This window comes from Pan troglodytes, chromosome 23 (genome assembly GCF_028858775.2).
Source record: "Pan troglodytes isolate AG18354 chromosome 23, NHGRI_mPanTro3-v2.0_pri, whole genome shotgun sequence".
Lineage (NCBI taxonomy): Eukaryota > Metazoa > Chordata > Mammalia > Primates > Hominidae > Pan > Pan troglodytes.
Window position 1 is genome coordinate 42611686 of NC_086016.1, and position 20970 is coordinate 42632655.

At 46.7% G+C, this 20970-nt stretch overlaps 1 protein-coding gene across 8 annotated transcripts in view; it reads right to left on the bottom strand.

Annotated features, from left to right (window-relative positions):
• The window catches only part of MRTFA (myocardin related transcription factor A), a 224572-nt gene extending 204184 nt beyond the window's left edge, over window positions 1–20388 (bottom strand). For 2 of the 8 annotated variants that reach the window (XM_063807877.1, XM_063807876.1), the window contains exon 1: window positions 20122–20363. The gene's annotated coding sequence lies outside the window, so the exon portion shown is untranslated. Of the gene's footprint in view, window positions 1–20121 lie in introns of all 8 variants that reach the window. The other 6 variants (XM_063807873.1, XM_063807872.1, XM_016939226.4 and 3 more) reach the window with 5 other exon arrangements.
• Between the last annotated feature and the right edge of the window lie 582 nt (window positions 20389–20970).

The following is a 20970-nucleotide window of genomic DNA, read 5'->3' on the forward strand; positions in this document are numbered from 1 at the left end:
GTGTCAGCTTGACTAAGCTACAGTCCCCAATTATTCAACCAAACATTAATCTGAAGTGTTGCTGTGAAAGTATTTTGTAGATGTAACTAACATTCATAATCACTTGGCTTTAAATAAAGGAGGCTGTCCTAGATAATCTGGATGGGCCTGATTCAATCCACTGAAAGGCTTTAAGGGCTGAGTGTGGTGGCTCACAGGAAGTGAAAAGTAAAGTAGAGAAAATCTGTGTTGTTGTATAGAATACATATACTTTTATAAACAGAATGTTGGTAAAAATATGAATGTTAAAGGTACTCTTGACAAGTACTCAGAAGGAAATGAGGAATACGTTATTGGAAACTAACAGAAAGACGATCCTCGTTTTACAGTAGCAGAAAGGTTAGCTAAATTGTGTCCAACAGTTGTATGGAAAGCAGAATTTTTAAGCAAGGAATTTGGAAATTTAGATTCCCAAGCAACATACTGAAGGTATAGCCTGGTTTCTTCTTGTTATCTGCAGTAAAACATAAGAGGAAAAATTAATAGGAGAAATGTTAAACAAAAAGAAATTGGCCGGGTGCGGTGGCTCATACCTGTAACCCCAGCACTTTGGGAGGCCGAGACAGGCGGATCACGAGGTCAGGAGATCGAGACCATCCTGGCTAACACAGTGAAACCCCGTCTCTACTAAAAATACAAAAAAATTAGCTGGGCGTGGTGGCGGGCGCCTGTAGTCCCAGCTATTCAGGAGGCTGAGGCAGAAGAATGGTGCGAACCTGGGAGGTGGAGCTTGCAGTGAGCCAAGATCGCGCCACTGCACTCCAGCCTGGGCAACAGAGCGAGACTCCGTCTCAAAAAAAAAAAAAAAAAAAAAAAAAAAGAAATCAGTACTTGATGATTTGGGAAATTCTCAGCTTACCTGGATCACAAAAGATTTATTTATTTTTGGAGACAGAGTCTCACTGTCTCCCAGGCTGGAGTGCAGTGGCGTGATCTTGGCTCAATGCAGCCTCCGTCTCCCAGGTTCAAGCAATTCTCCCACCTCAGCCTCCTGAGTAGCTGGGACTACAGGCGCATACCACCACACCCAGCTAATTTTTTTTTTTTTTTTTTGAGACACAGTTTTGCTCTTGTTGTCCATGCTGGAGTGCAATGGTGCGATCTCAGCTCACCACAACCTCCACCTCCTAGGTTCAAGTGATTCTCCTACTCAGCCTCCCGAGTAGCTGGGATTACAGGCATGCATTACCACGCCTGGCTAATTTTGTATTTTTAGTAGAGATGGGGTTTCTCTATGTTGGTCAGGCTGGTCTCGAACTCCCGACCTCAGGTGATACACCCGTCTCAACCTCCCAAAGTGCTGGGATTACAGGCATGAGCCACAACATGCAGTCTTTTTTTTTTTTTTTTTTTTTTTGTATTTTTAGTAGAGACAGGGTTTCACCATATTGGCCAGGGTGGTTTTGAACTCCTGACCTCAGGTGATCCACCTGGCTTGGCTTCCCAAAGTGCTGGGATTACAGGTATGAGCCACTGCACCCAGCCAACAAAATATGTTAAAATTAGGAAATTCACTGTTAAGAAAAGCATACTGTGGAGAGAAAGTCAAGCATGTTGCAGGACAACCTCTTAGTCATGCTGAAGGGATTAGGAGTGTGACTCATGAATTCCTTCAGCCAACCATAAGCAGAAGGTAGGAATGGAGATGGGATTATCCAGAAAAGCTCTATAGAGAACCCTCTTGTCTAATGACAAGAACCCCCAAAATATACATAGGAGACCCACAAGGTTTCTAACAATGTTATATCAGCAGAAACACTGTCAACTTGGACTGAAAGGACAAATAAAGAATGAAATAAAGGAAGGCTGTTGGCTGGATGTGGTAGCTCACGTCTGTAATCCCAGCACTTTGAGAGGCCAAAGCAGGAGGATAGCTTGAGCCCAGGAGTTCAAGACCAGCCTGGGCAACAAAATGAGACCATCCCTACAAAAAATACAAAAAACGAGCCAAGTCTGGTGGTGCATGCCTGTAGCCCCAGCTACTCAGGAGGCTGAGGCAGGAGACTTGCTTGAGCCCCAGGAGATGGAGGCTGCATTGAGCCATGATTGTGCCACTGCACTCCAGCCTGGGTGACAGAGCGAGACTCTGTCTTTAAAAAAAAAAAAGAAGAAGAAGACTGAAAGATGTTGGACTACCAAAATTCTACATGCAGCAATCAGGCTAATAAAAATACTCTTTACTCTTTCAGCCGTAAAAAGAAAGAAAATTCTGATACATGCTACAACATGGATGACTCTTGAGGACATTATACTAAGTGACATAAGCTAGTCACAAAAGACAAATATTGTATGGTTCCACTTGTATGAAGTACTTAAGAGTAATCAAAATCATAGAGACAGAAAAGGGAATGGTGGTTCACAGGGGCTGGGGAGAGGAGAACAGGGAGTCATTGTTTAATGGGTATAGAGCTTCAGTTTTGCAAGATAAAAAGAGTTCTGGAAAGGACTGTGTGGTAGATAGAGCTCCCTCTCCCCTCTCCCCTCTCCCCTCCTCCCTCCCCCCTCTCCCCTCCTCCCTCCCCCCTCTCCCCTCTTTCCACGGTCTCCCTCTGATGCCGAGCCGAAGCTGGACGGTACTGCTGCCATCTCAGCTCACTGCAACCTCCCTGCCCGATTCTCCTGCCTCAGCCTGCCGAGTGCCTGCGATTGCAGGCGTGCGCCGCCACGCCTGACTGGTTTTCGTATTTTTTTGGTGGAGACGGGGTTTCGATGTGTCGGCTGGGCTGGTCTCCAGCTCCTAACCGCGAGTGATCCGCCAGCCTCGGCCTCCCGAGGTGCCGGGATTGCAGACGGAGTCTCGTTAACTCAGTGCTCAATGGCGCCCAGGCTGGAGTGCAGTGGCGTGATCTCGGCTCGCTACAACCACCTCCCAGCCGCCTGCCTTGGCCTCCCTAAGTGCCGAGATTGCAGCCTCTGCCTGGCAGCCACCCCGTCTGGGAAGTGAGGAGCGTCTCCGCCTGACTGCCCATCGTCTGGGATGTGAGGAGCCCCTCTGCCTGGCTGCCCAGTCTGGAAAGTGAGGAGCGTCTCTGCCCGGCCGCCATCCCATCTAGGAAGTGAGGAGCGCCTCTTCCCGGCCGCCATCACATCTGGGAAGTGAGGAGCGTCTCTGCCCGGCCGCCCATCGTCTGAGATGTGGGGAGCACCTCTGCCCTGCCGCCCCGTCCGGGATGTGAGGAGTGTCTCTGCCCGGCCGCCCTGTCTGAGAAGTGAGGAGACCCTCTGCCTGGCAACCGCCCCGTCTGAGAAGTGAGGAGCCCCTCCGCCCGACAGCCACCCCGTCTGAGAAGTGAGGAGTGTCCTCCCTCCTCGTCTGGAAGGGAGGTGGGGGGGTCAGCCCCCCGCCCGGCCAGCCGCCCCGTCCGGGAGGTGAGGGGCACCTCTGCCCGGCCGCCCCTACCGGGAAGTGAGGAGCCCCTCTGCCCGGCCAGCCGCCTCGTCCGGGAGGGAGGTGGGGGGGTCAGCCCCCCGCCTGGCCAGCCGCCCCGTCCGGGAGGCGAGGGGTGCCTCTGCCCGGCCGCCCCTACTGGGAAGTGAGGAGCCCCTCTGCCTGGCCAGCCGCCCCGTCCGGGAGGGAGGTGGGGGGGTCAGCCCCCCTCCCGGCCAGCCGCCCCATCCGGGAGGGAGGTGGGGGGGTCAGCCCCCCGCCTGGCCAGCCGCCCCGTCCGGGAGGGAGGTGGGGGGATCAGCCCCCCGCCTGGCCAGCCGCCCCGTCCGGGAGGGAGGTGGGGGGGATCAGCCCCCTGCCCGGCCAGCCGCCCTGTCCAGGAGGTGGGGGGGGCGCCTCTGCCCGGCCACCCCTACTGGGAAGTGAGGAGCCCCTCTGCCCGGCCAGCCGCTCTGTCTGGGAGGGAGGTGGGGGGGTCAGCCCCCGGCCCGGCCAGCCGCCCCGTCCGGGAGGGAGGTGGGGGGGTTAGCCCCCCGCCTGGCCAGCCGCCCCATCCGGGAGGTGAGGGGCGCCTCTGCCCGGCCGCCCCTTCTGGGAAGTGAGGAGCCCCTCTGCCCGGCCAGCCGCCCCGTCCGGGAAGGAGGTGGGGGGGTCAGCCCCCCGCCCGGCCAGCCGCCCCGTCCGGGAGGGAGGTGGGGGGGTCAGCCCCCCGCCCGGCCAGCCGCCCCGTCCGGGAGGGAGGTGGGGGGTCAGCCCCCCCCCGGCCAGCCGCCCCGTCCGGGAGGGAGGTGGGGGGGTCAGCCCCCGGCCCGGCCAGCCGCCCCGTCCGGGAGGGAGGTGGGGGGATCAGCCCCCCGCCCGGCCAGCTGCCCTGTCCGGGAGGTGAGGGGCGCCTCTGCCCGGCCGGCCCTACCGGGAAGTGAGGAGCCCCTCTGCCCGGCCAGCCGCCCCGTCCGGGAGGGAGGTGGGGGGTCAGCCCCCCGCCCGGCCAGCCGCCCCGTCCGGGAGGGAGGTGGGGGGGGTCAGCCCCCCGCCCGGCCAGCCGCCCCGTCCGGGAGGTGAGGGGCGCTTCTGCCCGGCCGCCCCTACTGGGAAGTGAGGAGCTCCTCTGCCCGGCCACCACCCCATCTGGGAGGTGTACTCAACAGCTCATTGAGAACGGGCCATGAAGACAATGGCGGTTTTGTGGAATAGAAAGGGGGGAAAGGTGGGGAAAAGATTGAGAAATCGGATGGTTGCTGTGTCTGTGTAGAAAGAGGTAGACATGGGAGACTTTTCATTTTGTTCTGTACTAAGAAAAATTCTTCTGCCTTGGGATCCTGTTGATCTGTGACCTTACCCCCAACCCTGTGCTCTCTGAAACATGTGCTGTATCCACTCAGGGTTGAATGGATTAAGGGCGGTGCAAGATGTGCTTTGTTAAACAGATGCTTGAAGGCAGCATGTTCGTTAAGAGTCATCACCACTCCTTAATCTCAAGTACCCAGGGACACAAACACTGCGGAAGGCCGCAGGGTCCTCTGCCTAGGAAAACCAGAGAACTTTGTTCACTTGTTTATCTGCTGACCTTCCCTCCACTATTGTCCTGTGACCCTGCCAAATCCCCCTCTGCGAGAAACACCCAAGAATGATCAATAAAAAAGAAAAATAAATAAATAAATAAATAAAAATAAATAAATAAATAAATAAAAAAAAAAAAGAGTTCTGGAGATGAACGGCGGTGATGGTTTCACAATATGAATGTACTTAACACCACTGGACAGTACACTTAAAAATGGTTACGATGGTAAATTTTAACACAATTTTTAAACACCGTGGGCAAAAACTCTACTCAGTTGCAAATATATGCTTCTCTTCAAGAAAAAGGAAGGATAACTATGAAAGCAGAAGCTAGAGCCAGAGACTCAGAGGGCAGAGTCTCGAGTAAAAGAAAATTACTCACAGGCTTTGAAACATAATAAAAATTTTCCCTGCTGGATTTTGAAATTACTTGGTACCAGTAACCCATTTATTCCTTGCATTTTCTCCCTTCTGAAACCGGAATTATCTATAACTGTTACACTATACATGTCTGACCAGTGTATTTTGGGAACAGATAACAGATGATTTAGATAATGAGACTTTAAACTTCAGAGTTGGTGACAGAAGAGATCTTGGGCTTGAGTTGATGTTGCAATGGGTTGAGACTTTTGGGGATGTTGGAAGGAGATGGGTGTATTTTGCCTGTGGAACAGACGAGCAGAGAAGAGACTATGATAGGCTAAAAAATGGCCCAAAAGATATCCATATCCTAATACCGGGAATCTGTGAATGTTACCTTTTACAGCAAAAAGGGCTAGGAGTCTTTGCAGGCATGATTAAATTAAGAATTTTGGGGCCGGGCGCGGTGGCTCACGCCTGTAATCCCAGCACTTTGGGAGGCTGAGGCAGGTGGATCACAAGGTCAGGAGTTCAAGACCAGCCCGGCCAAGATGGTGAAACCCCGTCTCTACTAAAAAGTATAAAAATTAGCCAGGCATGATGGTGGCCTCCTGTAATCCCAGCTACTCGGGAGGCTGAGGCAGGAGAATCACTTAAACCTGGGAGGCAGAGGTTGCAGTGAGCCGAGATGATGCCACTGCACTCCAGCCTGGGTGACAGAGCGAGACTCCCATCTCAAAAAAAAAAAAAAAAAAAAAGAATTATCCAGGTGGGCCCTAAGTCCAATCATATGTCCTTACAAGAGAAGAGGGAGGCAGAGATATGACAAAACCAGTGCAGGAGAAAGAGATGTGCAGAGAGATTTAAAGATGCTGACCTTGAAGATTGAAGTGACGCTGCCACAAGCCAAGGAAAGCCAGTAGCCACCAGAAGGTGGAAGAGGTAAAGACCAGACTCTCCCCTAAAGCCTCTGGAAGGAATACAGCCCTTCTGATGTCCTGAATTTGGCCCAGTAAGACTGATTCAAATGTATGACCTCCAGAACTATAAGAGAATGAATATGTGTTGTTGTAAGGCACCAAGTATGTAGTAATTTCTTACAGCAGTCACAGGAAACTAAACTAATAGAGATGGCTTGGAAGAGGGTGATTATGGTGGAGATGATTAAGAAGTGATCAGATTATGGATATATCTTGAAGACAGAGCTAACAGTATTTGCTGATGAACTGGATTCTATAAAGTGGGAAAGAGAAAGATGACTCCAAGGTTCTTTCCTGAGTAACTAGAAGAGTTATCATTTTACTAAACTAAGGGAAACTCAACATGTTCAGCAACATGTAAGCCAGCTGTGATCACAATGAAAACTGTTTTGGTAGAATTGGGGACTGGATACCAGATTAGAGAGAGTTAGAAAGTCCAGAGTACTATGTTCTTATAATTTACTTTGAATACCATTCTGTTCTCTTTCATTGTTATTCCTCTATTCATTGCCCTCCCCTTTACCCAGCTCCAATCTTTAATAGACCAAAGTTATGTAACACGGTGATTGATTCTCAAAGCAGGCCAAAATGTTCAGGATACTGTCTTTTTTTATTATTATTATTATACTTTTAAGTTTTAGGGTACATGTGCACATTGTGCAGGTTAGTTACATATGTATACATGTGCCATGCTGGTGCACTGCACCCACTAACTCGTCATCTAGCATTAGGTATATCTCCCAATGCTATCCCTCCCCCCTCCCCCCACCCCGATACTGTCCTTTAAGCCAAGGGAGGACAGAATCAGGAAAGGGGTGTTCATTCATTTAACAAATATTTATTGAGCATCTACTATACTTCACACCTGGCACTATTCTGGATGCTGAGAATAGGGCAGAGAAAAGACAGATATGCTCCCTGGCATCACAAAGCTTATAAGAAAAACATTTTAAAATTACATATTTAATTGTAATTGTGGTTAGTGCTACAAAGGAAAATTTTTGAGTACTATGAAAATTAACATGTATTAAATACCTATTTTGGGTTAAATGCTTTACATTCAGGTAACTGAATTTACCTCTCACAACTATCTTATAAGTACATACAGCTTCAAAAAGATTCACCAAGCACGGTGGTTCACGACTGTAATCCCACCACTTTTGAGAGGATGAGGCGAGAGGATCTCTTGAACCACATTGGGCAACACAGAGACTCCATCTCTACAAAAAAACTTAAAATTATTAGCTAGGTGTGGTGGCACATGCCTCCGGTCCCAGCTACTCAGGAGGCTGAAGCAGGAAGATCACCTGAGCCCAGGACATAAAGGCTGTAGTGAGCCGTGTTCAAACCACTGAACTCCAGCCTGAGAAATGGAGGAAGATCCTGTGTCAAAATAAAATTATTTCAATTTCAAAATTTAAAAAGATTGTCCAGGCACAGTGGCTAACACCTGTAATCCCAGCACTTTGGGAGGCCGAGGTGGGTAGATTACTTGAGGTCAGGAATTCGAGATAAGCCTGGCCAACACAGTGAAACTCCGTCTCTACTAAAAATTTTTAAAAATTAGCCGTGCGTGGTGGGGCACGCCTGTAATCCCGGCTTCTCAGGAGGCTGAGGCAGGAGAATCACCTGAACCCAGGAGGCAGAGGTTGCAGGGAGCCTAGATCGCACCACTGCACTCCAGCCTGGGCAACAGAGCGAGACTCCATCTCAAAAAAAAAAAAAAAAAAAAAAGATTAAAAAAGATTAATTCCCTTGTTGTCTAAGATCACTGAGCTAGTGAGCAGTAGAGCCAGGATTAAAAACAGGTGCATTCAACCCCATCACTACTATCTCTAAACAGTAGGGAAACCAAATAAGTACCCAGAAGAGGCAGGGTGGATCATGAAGGTAAAGTTTTGAGAATCCCTGCTCTAGAAAGCGTTTTCTAAGCTTTCTAAGCTCACCTCATGAAAGTGAATTTTGGAAGGCATTCAAAAAATCCCTTGACACTCTCCAAATAGAATAAAAGGTTACACTATAATTAACTCAGCGTTATTTGGGCAGCCAACAGGCTATTAGACATGTTGAAAATAAAATGTCATGATTAGCTTGTCCAAATTGTATAAGTCATGCCCGGTTTCCATATATATTGATCCTGCCAGATACACTTTAAGAATCAGCTTTCAGGTAAAGGTCAAAACATTAACTTTTTAAAAAGGGTCATTCATGCTACAGAATGTCTGATCTAGGAAAATGATTAATCCACTGACTCAGGGTATATAAAGACTTATGACAGATATCACACAAATGAACCATAACATCCTATGAACTTCTACTGGGTAAAAGAAATCTTTAAATTTATCTCAAATGACTAGCATATGATACATTATGTTCTTGGTTCCCTGTTCCCATTCCAGGACTCCTAACCCCCCAAAAAAACATCTGAACGGAAAGGAAGTATCAACAAGATAGTGTTAAATAGTTCAATGAATCTATAAAATAGAATAAAAGGCTCAGTGGCTCATGCCTGTAATCCCAACATTTTAAGAGGCCAAGATGGGAGGATCACTTGAGCCCAGGAGATCAAGATCAGCCTAGGCAACAGAGTGAGACCCCTGTCCCTAAAAAAAAAATAAAAATCGGAGGGGTGTGTTGGCTCAAACCTGTAATCCCAACACTTTGGGAAGCCAAGGCAGGTAGACTGCTTGAGGCCAGAAGTTCACAACCAGCTCAGGCAACATAGCAAGACCCTCTCTCTAAATAAATAAATAAATAAATAAATAAATAAGGCCTGGCAGGGTGGCTCACGCCTGTAATCCATAACTTTGGGAGGCTGAGGCAGGCAGATTACTTGAGGTCAGGAGTTTGAGACCAGCCTGGCCAATATGGTGAAACCCTATCTCTACTAAAAACACAAAAATTAGTCGGGCATGGTGGCAGGCGCTTGAAATTCCCAGCTACTTGGGAGTCTGAGGCACAAGAATCGCTTGAACCCCGGAGGCAGAGATTGCAGTGAGCCAAGATTGTGCCACTACACTCCAGCCTGGGCAACAGAGCAAGAAGACTCCGTCTCATAAATGAAAATAAATAAATAACACAGAATAAGTAAATAAAATAGAATAAAAACCCACAACCTCTTTCCCTTCAATGCCACAACCTTAGAGCATGAACCTGGAGTGCAAATTTAAAGAGTGAAAGGCTCTTGCATGGAAGCTTTAGTTCAAGTGATTTCTTCTCATAAAAAGTGATGATCACATAAACACTGGACAAAAAAGAAAATAACCCTTACTTTTTTTTTTGAAAGTGTCTCACTCTGTCCCCCAGGGTGGAGTGCAGTGGCATGATCTCAACTCACTGCAACCTCCACCTCCCCGGTTCAAGCAATTCTCTTGCCTCAGCCTCCCAAGTAGCTGGAATTACAGACCCCCACCACCACACCCAGCTGATTTTTTTGTATTTTTAGTAGAGATGGGGTTTCGCCATCTTGGCAGACTGGTCTCGAACTGCTGACCTCAGGTGATCCACCCACCTTGGCCTCCCAAAGTGCTGGGATTACAGGCATGAGCCACCATGCCCGTCCTAAGATTTACTCGTTTTCTTTGAGATGAGGTCTGGCTCTGTCACCCAGGCTGGAGTGCAGTGGCGCAACTACAGCTCACTGCAACCTTCACCTCCCAAGCTCAAGCAATTCTCTCCCACGCCTCAAGTTTCCAGAGTAGCTGGGACTATCGGTGCACAGCGCCGCGCCCGGTTATTTTTTGTATTTTTTGTAGAGACGGGGTTTTGCCATGTTACCTAGGCTGGTCTTGAACCTCTAAGCTCAAGCAATCCTCCCAAAGTACTGGAATTACAGGCGTGAGCCACCACGCCCAGCCAACCCTTACTTTTAATTTCTAAATTTCTCTTGCTCTACATTTTAAAGGAAAGACAATATATACACATATATATATGGCAAACTCAAAAAGACTACTTTAAATATATCCATCATATAACTAAATACAAAACACAAAGCCAGGGCCAGGCATAATGGCTCATGCCTGTAGTCCCAACACTTTGAGAGTTCAAGGTGGGAGAACTGCTTGAGGCCAGGGGTTCAAGCTTACAGTGAGCTACGATCATGCCACTGCGATCCAGCCTGTGTATCAGAATGAGACCCTGTCTCAAACAAACACACACACACACACACACACACACACACACACTAACTAAAGCCAAAGTTTCAACCATGATAACACCACTCTAACACCAAAATTCAACACAGTGCATTCTAAAATATTAGGAAAGGACAACTTTCCAAGTTCCTGTAAATTTTGTGGTAGAGAAAATATGTACAAATTAACCACAATCAAGAGACCCTGGCATCACTTACCCCATTTACAATTTAAAAGATACTGAAACACTGACAAAAAAAAAAATTCTAAAAATGTGGATATTATAGTATGCCTTTATTTGGTAATTTTTTTGTTTCTGAGACAGTCTCACTCTGTTGCCCAGGCTGGAGTGCAGTGGCACAAACACAGCTCACTGCAGCCTCGATCTCCCGGGCTCATGCACTACAAGTGCATGTCACCATGCTGAGCTACTTTTTTTATTTCTTGTAGAGACACGGTCTTGTCATGTTGCCCAGGCTGGTCTTGAACTCCTGGGCTCAAGTGATCCTCCCACCTTGTCCTCCCAAAGTGCTGGGATTACAGGTGTAAGCCATAATGCCTGGCCCTTATTTGGCAAGTATTAATTGAGCAACTTAAGATGTGAGGTTACTATTATAGTTTTCCATCTCAGGAATGGCAACCAGATACATATAATGAATACCGCACAGAATATTTTCTGAGCTATAACATCTTGATTACTACTACAAAGAGTTCTCACTATAACTGACATTTTCGCTAACTATGCAAAAGACACTGAACACGAAAAGACATTTACTAGAGGCAAAGTTAGGAACTTCATATACATCATGGTAGGAAGCCAGAATTATTTAATTCAAAAACAGATCTGGATTCAAATCCTGACCAGGCACAGCGGCTCATGCCTGTCATCTCAACAGTTTAGGAGGTCAAAGCATGAGGGCAAGAGTTCAAGATCAGCCTGGGGAACACTGTGACACCCCGCCTGCACAAAAAAATTTAGCCGGGCATGATGGCACACGCCTATAGTCCTAGTTATGCAGGAGAACTGCTTCAGCAGTTTGAGGTTACAGGAGTTTGAGGACACAGTGAGCTATGACCCTGCCACTACACTCATGTCTGGAAGACAAAGCAAGACTCTGTCTAAAAAAAACAAAAAAGCAAAACAACAACAAAAATCCTGTTATCTAGAAGTTCCTCTAGAAGCTTCTCTTTGCTCATCTGCAAAATGCTGCTACTACCACTTATTTCAGAGTTCGTATGAGGATTAATAAGGTAGCACAATGTCTACTATAAAGTAGATGCCCCTATTACTTCCCTCTTTACATTTCTTCATAATCCTTATAACAACCTCATGTTGTAAGGATTATTAACTCTAGTTTACAGATGAAGAAGCTGAATCACAGGAAGGTTAAGGAGTAAGCCTACAGTCACATACCTGGTAACTGTCAGTACCCAGATCTGCTGTGCCCTAAAACTTGACATGGACATGTTACCTCACTGGATATTTTACTCTGTCATATTATGAAGTTCAGAACTTTGTTTGAATTATGCCCATTATGCTTTAAATTTTAATACAAGAACAATTATTTTCAAAAACCAGAATCACCCATAATTTCCACTCATAATTTTAGAGGACAAAGACCTGTAAATAGCCTACCTATCTAGAAATTCAGTAACAGAGGACACACTCCAGATCTCAAAATGAACTAGCCAAATTACTCATTACAAGCTCTCATTTACACAGAGAATGATTTCTAAATGCATATCAATAAGAATGAGTGGGGAGCAAATGAACCAAACATACCACAGAAGTAAAAATGTGGAAGTCAAAAAAAAAAAGACATTTTCACAACGCTCTTTCTTCCAAGGATTCTACAGATCTTCTATTACTGCTATATGAGCCGGCCTTAAATACTGTGTGAGGAACTGGCCTGGGCTCAGCCCCTGGACTGTTGTGGAACTCAAATCATTTAATTTCACAGTGCCTCCTCCCACTAAACAATGAGAGAACTGGACTTGAGTCATGAACCACAGAACTGAAGGCAACTTGAGCAATTAGTTCCACCCAATGCACCCTGACAGGTCACCCAATTTCTGCTTTAACACCTGCAGTGACATAGAGTGTAATTATCTTCTCTCCTCATACATGTGATATGGATTCAGTATTTTTAAGAATTTTGGCCAGGCACGGTGGCTCACACCTGTAATCCCAACACTTCAGGAGGCCAAGGCAGGAGGATTGCTGTGGCCAGGAATTTGAGACTAGTCTAGGCAATATAGCAAGACTCTCTTCTCTTCTCTACAAAAAAAATTTTTTTAATTAGCCAAGCAGAGGCTGGGCGCGGTGGCTCACATGTGTAATCCCAGCACTTTGGGAGGCCGAGGCGGGCGGATCACTTGAAGTCAGGAGTTTGAGACCAGCCTGTCCAATATGGTGAAACCCCGTCTCTACCAAAAATACAAAAAAATTAGCCGGGCATGGTGGCACATGCCTGTAGTCCCAGCTACCTGGGAGACTGAGGCAGGAGAATGCCTTGAACCCGGGAGGCGGAGGTTGCAGTGAGCCAAGATCGAACCACTGCACTCCAGCCTGGTCAACAGAGCAAGACTCCGTCTCAAAACATAATTAAAAAAAAAAAATTACCCAAGCAGGCCAGGCACAGTGGCTCACGCTGTAATCCCAATACTTTGGGAGGCCGAGGTGGATGGATCGCCTGAGGTCAGGAGTTCGAGATCAGCCTGGCCAACATAGTGAAACTCCGTCCCTACTAAAAATATATATATATGTATACAAAAAATTAGCTGGGCATGGTGGTGGGTGCCTATAATCCCAGCTACTCGGGAGGCTAAGGCAGGAGAATTGCTTGAACCCAGGATGCGGAGCTTGCAGTGAGCCGAGATCCCACCACTGCACTCCAGCCTGGGTGACAGAGCAAGACTCCATCTCAAAAAAAAAAAAAAAAAAAATTAGCCAAGCATGGTGGTACATGCTGTTGTCCTAGCTACTCAGGAGGCAGAGGCAGAAGGATCACTTAAGACAAGGAGTTTGAGGTTGCAGTGAGCTATGATCCCACCATATGCTTCACAAGAGCTTAGAGGTGGAACTAGGGCCCACACTAAAAATACCTAGAATGAGAACCTGTGTGGCTGAGTTTGAGGGACAAGGTTAATCTGGAGGGCATTTAAAAGATACAGGACTGGCCAAGCACGGTGGCTCATGCTTATAATCCTAGCACTTTGGGAGGCCAAGGCAGGCGGATCACCTGAGGTCAGGAGTTTGAGACCAGCCTGGCCAACATATAGTGAAACCCTGCCTCTACTAAAAAATACAAAAATTAGCTGGGCGTGGTGGCACATACCTGTAATCCCAGCTACTTGGGAAGCTGAGGCAGGAGAATCGCTTGAACCTGGGAGGCGGCAGTTGCAGTGAGCCATGATCACACCACTGTGCTCTACTCTAGGCAAGAGAACGAGACTCTGTCTCTCAAAAAATAAAAATAAAAAAATAAAAGGCACAGGCCTGGGTGTGGTAGCTGGATGACAGAGTGAGACTCTGTCTCTTTAAAAACAAAACAAAAGAAACAAACAAAAAAACACCTGGGCAGTTTTTAAGTCAACAGAATCGTTTTTCTGTTGTACAAAATCAGAGATTTCAGACTTCAACTTGGAGAAAGCTGAATCCATTTCTATTTCCTTTCTTTTCCTTTTGACATAACAAATCTACTTCCTAAAGTAGTAAAAAGGAAGTCATCTTCATTAGGAAGATCACTACTGCCTCTAAAGAGTTTATCTAAACTGATGCAGTTTCACAAAATCCGTCCTTTGAATTCCTAAACTTCTATACTCCAGATTTAGAAGTTTCTTATAATTAACTTTCTAATTTATTTATTTACTTGAGACAGTGTCTCATCTGTTAACCAGGCTGGAGCACAGTGGTGTGATCACAGCTCATTGCAGCCTCAAACTCCTGGGCTCAAGCAATCCTCCTGTCTCAGCCTCTCACATGGCTGGGATTACAGGCATGAGCCACAGCACCAGGCCTGTACCTTTCAAATTCCCTCCAGATTAACCTTGTCCCTCAAACTCAGCCACACAGGTTCTCATTCTAGGTATTTTTATTATGGGCCCTAGCTCTTGTGAAGCACATGCTCTTTTAAGTACTGCTTCCAGCTAAACCCATTCTACAGAGAGCCCAGTAAATTCAAAGATACAAGATGGTAAGAGACACCCTTAATGGCAACTTGTGCACCTCCTTGGGTCTTATTTTAACTGTGGAATTCACCTAAATAAAGCCACTGGTTCACTCTACTTTGTAAAATAAAAATTATCTAGATGTAGGTACTTGACATAGAAAAATTGATGGTGAAGCAGCAATGGTTAACATTTAAATGCCTCCTTCTGCATACTCTTATCAGTCTATATTCATTCATCTCTCTGACTCCAAACTAATTCACCCACAGTCAGTTCTACGCTACTGCCCAAAACCAATGATGATCATAATAACCATGATAATGACATGCATGTAAAGCTGTTCCAAGGACTTTATATATTTTTATTTAATCCTCACAGCAACAATACGAAGCAGGCCCCATTTTTATCCCCATTTTACAGCTAGTGAGTCACAGAGAAGATAAAGTAGCAAGAGTATCATAGTCACACAGTCCAAGTTCATACACACGGCCGGCAAGTAGAGCCAGGATTCCGATCTACGCAGTATGACTCTAGTATTTATGTTAACTACTTATGCTGTGTAACTGCTCATCTATCATTAAGTTACTGTTTTCATCAATATAAAAAAAAATGACTCCACCTTCACCATACACATAGATTTCAAATATTTTTCCTTATGTCAACGCTGGCCTAAATTACTTAAAACATTTCATGTGAACCTAATTTAGTGTCTACCTCCACATATTAGCCTCCATGTGAAAGGTACATAGTAAACACACAATAAATATTTATAAATATCTGATAAAGGAATTAAATCTTTCCCATTCCTTCATTCCTCCAAAGGTAATCTTTCCTACTCTGAGTCCTTCCCTCTCCCCTACTTCAGAACTTCAGTACCTTCTTTTCAACATTTTCTACTTTACCCACTGTCGTGGCCAGCCTCCAAGATGGCCCCCAATGACCCTCACCTCCTGCCATTTACATTCTTGTGTAGTCCCTTCCCACAATGTGTGGCCAACAGAATACTGGAAAAATGATGGTATGTGACTTCTGAAGCTAGGTCATAAAAGTCAATGCAGCAGTTTGGTCTTTTGTATTACAAGCTCTGAGGCAAGCTGGCTGCCATGCCATGAAGGCATTCATGCAGAGAGGCCCACATGAAGAGGAATTGAGATTTCCCACCAACAGCCTGCACCAACCTGCCAGCAATATGAGTAGCCACCTTGAAAAAGGATTCAGCAGCCTCAGTCAAGCCTTCAGATGACTGCTACCTCAGCTGACATATTACTGCAATTTTTTTTTTTTGAGACAGTCTTGCTCTGTCACCCAGGCTGGAGTGCAGTGGCACAATCTCAGCTCACTGCAACCTCCACCTCCCTGGTTCAAGCAATTCTTATGCCTCAGCCTCCTGAGTAGCTGGGATTACAGGCATGGGCTGCCACTCCCAGATAATTTTTTTTTTTTAGATACTCTGCCGCCCAGGCTGGAGTGCAGTGGTGCAATCTTGGCTCACTGCAACCTCCACCTCCCAGGTTCAAGTGATTCTCATGCCTCAGCCTCCTGAGTAGCTGGGACTACAGACATGCATCACCAAACCTATCTAATTTTTGTATTTTTAGTAGCGACGGGGTTTCCCCATGTTGGCCAGGCTGGTCTCGATCTCCTGACCTCAAGGGATCCACCTGCCTCAGCCTCCCAAAATGCTGAGAATACATGTGTGAGCCACCGTGCCCAGCCATTATTGCAATTTTTTGAGAGACCTGAGTTTGAATCACTCAGCCAAGCTGATTCCAAATTCCTGACTCACAGAAACTGTGAAAAATAAGAAATGTTGTCTTAAACACTAACTTTCGAGGTAATCTGTTACACAGGAAGACAGTTAACACACCCGCTCTCCAAAACTCTAATTTCCTTGAGAGCGGAGACTATTTCCTTGATTCTCAAAACTCTATTAAAGCCTTAGACATAAACAGCGCCCATATTTGCTGAATTGTGTCAGTGGGTCATTCTCTTTGTTCAATGTCCCCCTTCTTCCAAAATGTATTCATTTATAAAAAACTACTCCCCAAGCCTATACCACTTCATCCATAACCCATCAATGTTTTCTCTTTTCTCTTTCAAAAACCTGAAATATAACCTCCTGACCAAAGCTTTTTCTCAGTAGATAAGAATGTTTCTTATGTTTGTCAATTGCAACTATCAACCCTAGCATTTATGTGAATATATATACACACACAAGAACACAGAGTAAATATATATTTGTTCATGTTCATCTTATATTCAAGAAATATTTACTGAGCACCTGCTATGTCCCAAGAACTGCCTTTGAAGCTAGGAAGAAAAACAAATATCCTCACCCCTGGGGAGCTTACAATAGTATATGAGCTTGCCACAGTGTTTTCTCGAAATATAATACAACGATCTTTGTTAATACGACTTAAAAATTCTAAATTTCCCTTTGTAAATTAAATGGCTGTAAATCTACAAATCCTTTTTTAAATACACTTAAATAAGTATTTAAGCTGCACTCTCAAAGAAAGTTTATACCTGTTTAACAAAGTTAGTAAAGTGCTTCATATGGAATCTGTATATATCAATGTACTCCATTTTTACTGAATGTTCCCACAGGCCATACTTTTTAGGAAATATCACCAAATTTATAAGTATAAAATATATAAATAAAGATAGCCTTTATTTATTATATTGCCTTATATATAAAGCTTATAAAGATAAGCTTATATAAAGATAAGCTTTATTTATTATATCGCCTTAGTGACTAAATCAAATATGAAACATTTCACAGAAAGTAACTTGCAACAGATGTAGTAAAATGATAATAATGATAATATGGGTAGAACTTTCTAACCTCTTTCATATTTACCTCTACAAAAGCATGTTAAAAGGAAGCGTATACCATACTTTTAAGTCAGAGATTCAAGTCCTGGTTCTGTTAACTTCTGTATCCCTAAATGAGTTATTTAACTAGTTGCAGCCTATTTCCCTATCCTAAAGCAACACAATCAAAGCCTAGCTTTTATGTAGTGGGCACCAAGGAATGTTAGTTTCCTTCTCCCTTCCTGGGGCTTATAACTGGTATATCAGAAGATTTATCAGGATTTTTTTTTTTTTTTGAGACAGGGTCTCACTGCACATTCAGGATGGAGGGCAGTGTGAACATAGCTTACTGCCACCTCAAACTCCTGGGCTCAAGGGATCCTCCAGCCTCAGCCTCCTGAGTAGCTGGGACTACAGGTGCAAGCCACCACGTCTGCTAATTCTTTAACTTTTTTGTGGAGACAAGCTATCATTATGTTGCCCAAGCGGGTCTCAACTCGAACTCCTGGCCTCAAGTGATCCTCCTGCCTTGGCCTCCCGAAGTGCTAGGATTACAGGCGTAAGCCACTGTGCCCAGCCTATCAGGAAACCTTTCCAAGCTGTTATTTCTCTTTGGAATTTCCTCTCCTTCATCTGAGTTAACATTCAGCTCAAATGCCATTTTCTTTGAAGCCTTCCCATACATCCACAGGAAAAGCTCCCTTGACTCTCCCAGTGAAGTCTGGATTTAGAGTGTATTTCAGCGCGTTACAATCATCTGTCATTTTTTGCCTCTCCCACTAGACTGTGAGCTCCTCATGAGCAGGGACCATATCTCACTTATCTTGACAGCCCCAGCCCTTAGAAAAACACCTGGCACGTTACAAACATGGAACAAAAAGTCTGTTGAATGAATAAATGAAGTCATCCCTTAGGTAGTACTTGTAATTACTAACGGGTGACCCAAACTTTATGGTTTTGCCCTTTATAGGCTGAGATTCTATTTCATACTCTTTTTAATCACTCCCTAATAGCATCTGGCAGAGTACTAAGGACATGGAAACTCTCCAATAAATACTTTTGGGTGATGGGATACATATTACTCTTCCACCTCTCTTGATTTGACTCTAAATAACTTATTCAAGTGGATGTGACTTTTGGAAGCCTTCTTAAAAACGGGCTCTTCTTAATAGTTATTGGCCAAAAACTGAAACAAACACTAGAGCTAAACTACAGATATTTTTTCTTTGCAGGTGTTTTTAAAGAACGCAGTAATGGATTGCTTCTTTCTAAATCATTTCAATAAGAAACAGTAACATAAAGCCCTTTGGTTCGCTATGAAAAATGCAAACGACATTAAGCAAAACTTAGTTTAATAACTTCCAGCCAAAGGTTCCCCACCCTGCAGTCATAGGGCTGCGGGCCAGCTGGCTGTACCACCTCACCCCCGGGAGATGACTGCTTTTCAACAGTAAAACTGCGTAAGTGACATTTGGAGTTTTGGGGGTCTTCTGAAGTAAAACATGTAGGTTTAACTTCTTATTGACAATAAATCTTGAGTTACAGGCTTCGGCTTGATGTAGAAAGGACCCTGAAAAGATCTCAAAAACTTGCAACTCGGGGACATTCCAGACGTCTTATGAGTTTAAAACTATGCAAAAACATATGAAGCATGGGGTAATTCCATTATTATATTTAAGTGATGTATTCCACATTCCTGTATATACACACACTTCATGCCAAACAGAGGCTGGCAAGCAGTTAACCATTCAACTGCCCTTTCGTTATGCTGCATAACAGGGAGACAACAGAGAGAAATCTTGACAATGCCTAGCTGGGCTAGTGCTTAAAGGCACACAGGCAAACCAGGCATTCTCAACATCCCAAAAGCAAACATTTCTTGGGCCCTTACTATGGGCCAAGCACTGTGTCAAACGCTTCACGTGAATTATTTCATTCGACACTTACAACAAACAGCTGTATGCGATTGGTGCTATTATCCTCATTTTTCAGACGAGGAAACCAAGGCACAAGATTACACAGCTAGCAAGTGGCAGGTTTGGGAGTCGACTCAAAAGGTCCAGCCCTAGGCACTATGGAGTATCAAAGGTACCCGAAGCGGGGAGGGTGGACTGCAATCAGCGTCCTGACAGACGCTTTCTTAGGAGGTAAAGTTCTTGGCCATCAAGTTTCAGATTTGCAGAGCCCTGTACACCTGGCAGCATTCAGGTTTGCTATACTGGCACCAACAAGTCCAGCTGAGCCTCCTTGCCTGGGAATCCCAAGGACTGCACTTGGATCCTGAAGGTCTGCACAAGACCCCAGAGAAAGCGGCCGACACCCCATCCCTGCAATCAAAACACATCCCGGGAGAAGCGAGGGCGAGGACCTCCGTGCCTCCCCGCCCCGCGCAGCACAGCCCTGCCAGGCAGTGCACAGGTGCACGACCGCGCCCGCCCGGCCCGGCCCCGGCCCCGGCCCCGGCCCGGGTCCCAGCCCCGGCACAGTGACCGCCGCTCTGCGACTCTGGCCCCGAGGGCAGGGGCAGAAGGCCGGCGAGAAGAGGGCCGGGGACGCGAGGGCCGCCTCGCCCGACCCCCCCGAGGACGCGCGCAGCAGGGTCGGGGGGGAAAAAGGATGCTCCAGGCGGGGCGAGGCCGCGGTGGGGGAGGGGTCCCCAACCCGGACTCTCACTCACCGCCTCGCGCGGCTCCCGGCCGGGTTCCGCGGCTCGCCCCACTCCGGCTCTAGCCGCCCGCGTCTCCTCTCGAGGCTCACTGTCCAGCCCGGGCGCACGGAGCTGAGAAGTCGCCGCCAGCGGAGGGCGTGTGGCCAGCGGCAACCGAGAGGGTGGGAAAGATGGGACCGTCGCTCTCGCCGCCGCGGCCACCACAGACACTGCCGCCGCCGGCTCCTCTCAGCCACGGAAGCTGCGGGCCCGCCCACCACGCCCGCCTCCCGTCCTGAAGACTGTCCGCTGGAGAAGTGACGGCGGCGCTAGCCAATCAGAGGCCTGATCGGGTCGTGATCTGCGGACTAAGGGGCGGGCGGAGAAGGAAGCGGCATGAAGAAGGCGAAGACGGCGGCCTGACTTCCTGTGACTGACGGCACGGCGCAGCCAATGGGCAACGGGGAGATGACCTCATCTCTGAGGAAAGTCTGGAACTGGCTGAGCTGCGGCGAGGGGGTTGGCGACGAGCCGGGGGCGGAGCGCTGGGCCTTAAAGAGGCCGCAGCCCTGTGGTCACCCTGTGAAGGGAAGGGCGGTGGACCCTGCCGGATCTTGCCAAGTTGCCAAGGGGTCAATGCCCAGGCGCGAGTAATTACTGCATTAATCCCAGACCCCATCCCGATTCTTGTCGGGGACTGAAGGGTCTCCGCCTGGGGCTCCGAAGTCGATCATTTCACATTCACGCTTCCCAAAACCAGACACAATAAATTCCGCTCTGGCCTGGAGCCTTGAATTCCCGTTACGGTCCCGCCCCGCCGAGGCCCCTCGCCTTGTTTCTCTGAGTCAGTTTCCCCAACGGTGAAAGGGAGGACACTGA